A 4,836-nucleotide genomic window follows, 5' to 3' on the forward strand; every position below is an offset into this window, starting at 1 on the left:
TTGGGCTGTGGAAAGACAGTACACACCAATCCTTAAAAGCAATGCCATCGGATTCACACTAACCTGGACTAGAGCTGTGATTCCTCCACTTCAAGTTCTGTGACCTTGCCTACGACAGTCATTTTTCTCTGATTCTAGATCAAACAGAGGGATTTGTTATGGATAGTTTGGGAGCCAACAAGGGCGAATGGTGGAGAAATCACGTAACAGAGTGAAATGCTGGAGGGAAGATTCTGATCCCTCCAGGCTGACAGATCAGGCCACGAGAAGTACGTGCTAACATGATTCTCAGGAGACAAACCTGAGAAAGAATTTCAGGGCTCAGCAACGTCAGGGAGAGCCGAGGAGGAAGCTAAAGCCCAAGAAGTCACCAGGGATCCAACATCTGCATAGATGGGTGGATGGAATTACAGACGAGGGTGAAAGCCCGAGGAACTAGTGGTGATGAACCCACGCTGAGGCCCGATGGTGGACAGGCTGTTGGCCAACTGGGTGGGTCAGTGCCCAGCACTGATCAGTCCGTGCCTGTGTCCAGCCACCCAGTGCCGGTGAAGGGCTCGTCAGGGAACACTGGGAGCATCTTCCCTGACTAGTAGGGCCCTGAATCCAAGCGAGCAGAGGTCTGATCCTAGGAAGGCTTATTACCAAACCCGGAAACAACAGGAGCCCAGACAATCAGCTGAATAAGAAGTTTTAAAAGGAGAGACGAGTTTCAAAATGAGTGGTTCCTTTTAATAGTTCTCAGCTGCCAGAGAACTGAGTCCGTTCCCCATCATTAAATGCCTGCCACTTCCTGTGGGCTGATGAGGGGCACAAGTAGCCAGGAGACTCTCGAGACGTCTGCTGTGTCCCTGAGCAGCACACTGCTCGGCACTAGTAAGCATCCAGTAGATACCTGCGGATGCACAGATGCAGCTCATTTTCCCAGAGCGTGTTAAACCTTTGTAACGCTGTCGCACGCTGCCATAGGCACCTAACAGGACACTGCACTATTAGCGAGGTTACGTTTTATAAAGAAAACGACTAAGTTATCACCATACACTTACTCTTTACACAATTCCTCTGTTGTAATAAAACAAGCTCTGTTCCATCATGATAATACTGTACAGTGTTGAATAAAAATGTGTGGCCTGGTGCTAAACTGACATGAGAAATCGTTATTACATATCTTGACCCATCATCGAATTTGAACCTATGAAGGCTGAAGCCTTGAAGACTTAAAGAACATAATTCAACCTAGTTAGTTGATGTCTACGTCTCCCAGGCCCTCTGTCTCTACCCCAACCTGGAGCGCTGAGAACCTTCCCTAGCGTAGCACTAAGGACTCAGCATACAGCTGCTTCTGTCATGGGCCAGCTCTCCTTCCAGACTCTAACTCCATGAGGCCAGATATCTGTCTAGATCGTATTTGTGTCCACAGTGTCCCCTATGCCGATAACATTGTCGTGGTAGTTGCTCAAGAGACATTTAATTGGATAATTTAGAAATATATTCATATTTTAAAAAATGTATTCAAAGAATATTTGAAGAAATAGTGATTTTCTTTTTCAGTGGAGCAAAATTTCAAAAGTTCATCTTATGGCAACAAATGATTTCCAATGCTCTGCTTTCAAGTTACAAGGAATCACTATAGAAGTAATATATGTCCATTGTAGAATTTTTTATAAAGAAAAAAAAGAGGAATCAATGTGTGCTAGAAATTATTCATACCCCTAATGAGCAGAGATTATCAATGTAAATACTTTGTCTGTATCCATATCCCTCCCTTTCATAAGAGGGTACTTCCAAAAGTTTATGGAAATACTCCTGTTATCTTTTAATTCTATTTTTCCACAAACTTCCTGAAGTACCCTCATCTCTCTATTTCTGTCTATCTCCCTGTCTATCTATGTCTATCTGCTCACCGCCTTCACAATCACGTGTGTCTGCGTGCATTTCAATGTGGATGAGGTTTTCTATTTCAGAATAAAATTCTCCCCCACAGCTCCACTGTGGACGCAGGAAATGAGTTGGCAGTGGACTTGTGAGTAAAGGAAAGATTAGCTGGGCCAGTCTTGATGGTCAGATGTGTGTGTCTGATTTAAAATGTAAATAGTTAGCAATCTGCAAATGTACATGCTATATCCTATCAAAGAATGATGTCTGCAGAAAATGTGATTAGTCCTTTTTATATTCTTCTAGAAGGTTCACTATTTCATGAGAAATTTTTTTCACTGTTCTTGAAGAATTGCTTTTGTGGAACATTTGCAGGCAGAGTCTCTAAGGGATTCCACAATGAAAGAGCCAAACCACTTTACACATCTGGTCTGTAGGTGGCAGCGGTCACCAAGATACAGCTGTAAATCCCACTAACTGAGGTCAGGTTTTTAAAAAAAGATCTCAGTGGAGAATCTCTAAAACAATAAAACCCTGATCATCATTATAAAACAATGTAACTTATCAACTCATTACTGTAAATTCTATATCCCACTGTTTCAGATTCTTTTTTCACTACTCTAACCTTTCCCGGCTAAACATTGAAAACTGGATAATCATTCCCACTAATTCCGTCCTCTCCTCTTGCATCCTCTCTCCACATTCAGTAATAAAACCATCGTGAAGGGCAGCACGACCACCCTCTGCGATGTGCAGCACCAGCGCTGGACGGCAGCGTTAGGTATTAGAGCACGCAATTCACAGCTGCTTGCGGATTCAGTTTTCTTACTTTCACCACTTTCAACAACCAAAACTGTTAGACATTGGCAAAACAAAGTTGAGCAAGGTATTCTTATAACTTTAGGGAACGGCTGTAATTATACACTCTCCTGCAAATATACCATACACCAGTTAACATTTTACATATATTATAGGAGGGTACTTCAAAAAGTTTATGAAAAGATTTGTACTATCTTCTAATAATATTTTTCCACCAGCTTTCCCCCTGCCAAATCCAGCAGTTTTATTTTTTCTTTAAAAAAAAAAAAAAAGACAAAAAGAGAAAGAAAGAAGAAGGAACCAACTAAACAGCAAAAGTAAGGCAGCCACGTGGCTCCCTCTGGGCAGTTCTGCATGTGTGGCTGTGAACAGGAGGTCTGGTCCTCACACTGGCTTCATCTGTGGCTGTGATCTGTTTCAGCATGTCACTAGGTGTGGAAGGCCTGAACTCGTAGCAGACTGAGAACAAACCATGAAGGTCTGGGGCAGGGCAGGGAGCCAGCAGTCCAAACATAAAACATAAAGTGCACCAGAAGGCCAGGGCCTCTTCATCCTCCCTGCCTGGGGAAGGCTCCTCAAGGGATTCCAAAGTTAACAAGTGTGTCCGCTACTGGGGATGGCTGGGCCCTGGTCCCTGCTGTCCCTCTGCCCAGCCTTCCAGGAGCTCCTGATGGCCCGAGTAGCCACCAGCACAGCAATGTGGCAGCGACCTTCCTAGGTGGCTTGCAGGCCAGGAGTCAGCAGGAAGACAGAGGAGGGCCTGGGCCATGGCACCTGCCAGGGCTCCTGGAGATGGGCTGCAGGCACTGCCCTCACTGTTGCTTGCAGGACAACAGCCAATGATCTTGCTGCTGAGGAGCAGGCCTTGTGGGGGGAGGGGGATTATTTGGTGCTCAGCTGTGCAGACTCCACACTGTTCATGCACATGGCCACAACAGGTCCGTTCTGACCCGCTTCCTTTTCTAGGAACTGTCTGGGCACTGCAAAGTTCTGGGTGTAGATGATGATGTTCTTGATATTGAAGAGGTCCTCAGTCTCACTGGTGCCACTGTGCAGGCCCCGTCCAGTTTCGGTAGGATGGGCACGAGCACCTCGGACAGCAGGTATTCCTTCTGGAATAAGCTGTGCTGCTGGATCTGCCTTACGGAGAACCACTTGGCGAGCTTGTATTCCAGCATCTCTTTTAGCAGATTGGAGAGCTGGGGGCTGCAGTCCTCAAGGGACATGACCACCTTTCTGATGTTCTCAAATGGCTTGTAGATGTTGTCCTCCTTGAAGTGGTACAGATTCGTCATGATGTAGAGCACGACCCCAGCTGACTGATGACCATCTTGAAGCCAGAGAAGCTGTCCAGGCTGCTGGTGATCTTGGGTGGCTGGAAGGCTTGAGAGCCCTGGCTTGCCTGGCACATGTCATCAGCAGTGAGTGGGTGCAGGGCCTCGGTGATGCCCAGGTCAGAGATCTTGAGTGTGCCTCTGGTGGTGAGCAGCAGGTTGCTCTGCTTGATGTCTTTATGGGTGATGCCCCACCTGGGCAGTCACTTGAGGCCACTGATGAGCTGGCAGAAGTACCCATGGGCCTGGCACATGGAGAATGTGTGTTGGGCACACTGTCCAGCACCTCCTGCATGCTGCCCATGCAGTACTTCATCACCATATGCATTTTTTCTTGCTTTCATCATGCAGAACGTCCACCAGCTGGATGATGTTTTTGTGTCATATCCTCCTCTGTAGTAGAATTTCCAGGTGTCCTAGGTGTGGGTGGAGAGCTGGCTCCTCTCAGGTGCTCCAGGTGCAGGTGCAGGTGCAGAGCCAGCTCTTCTCAGAGACCATTCTCCAGCACCTGCTCTTCACTTCTTCACACTGGCCTCCCAGATGGGGATTCTTCACAACTTCTTCTTGAGGATCTTGACTGCTCTCCTGCACAGCGTCTCCGAGTCCAACGCCTCCTTCACCCTGCCTAGGACCCTTTGCCCAGAAGGTCCCCCTTCAGGTACTTGTTGAGGAGCATGGCCTGCTCACCGCAGGGCTTGCTGGTGGACCTGATGTGGTGGATGAGGGTGTCAAGCCCCACCGATATCAGCTCACCCTCCATGAACATGCCCCGCTGCTGCAGCGCCACCACATTCAGCCTGGCCCCAGA

General features: G+C 47.4%; 1 pseudogene; it reads right to left on the reverse strand.

The window, feature by feature from the left end:
• LOC103607504 overlaps positions 1 to 4,836 on the reverse strand; it is an 18,141-nt pseudogene that overhangs the window by 9,141 nt on the left and 4,164 nt on the right.

This window comes from Galeopterus variegatus, unplaced genomic scaffold (genome assembly GCF_000696425.1).
Source record: "Galeopterus variegatus unplaced genomic scaffold, G_variegatus-3.0.2 Scaffold7484, whole genome shotgun sequence".
In the NCBI taxonomy this organism is placed as follows: domain Eukaryota; kingdom Metazoa; phylum Chordata; class Mammalia; order Dermoptera; family Cynocephalidae; genus Galeopterus; species Galeopterus variegatus.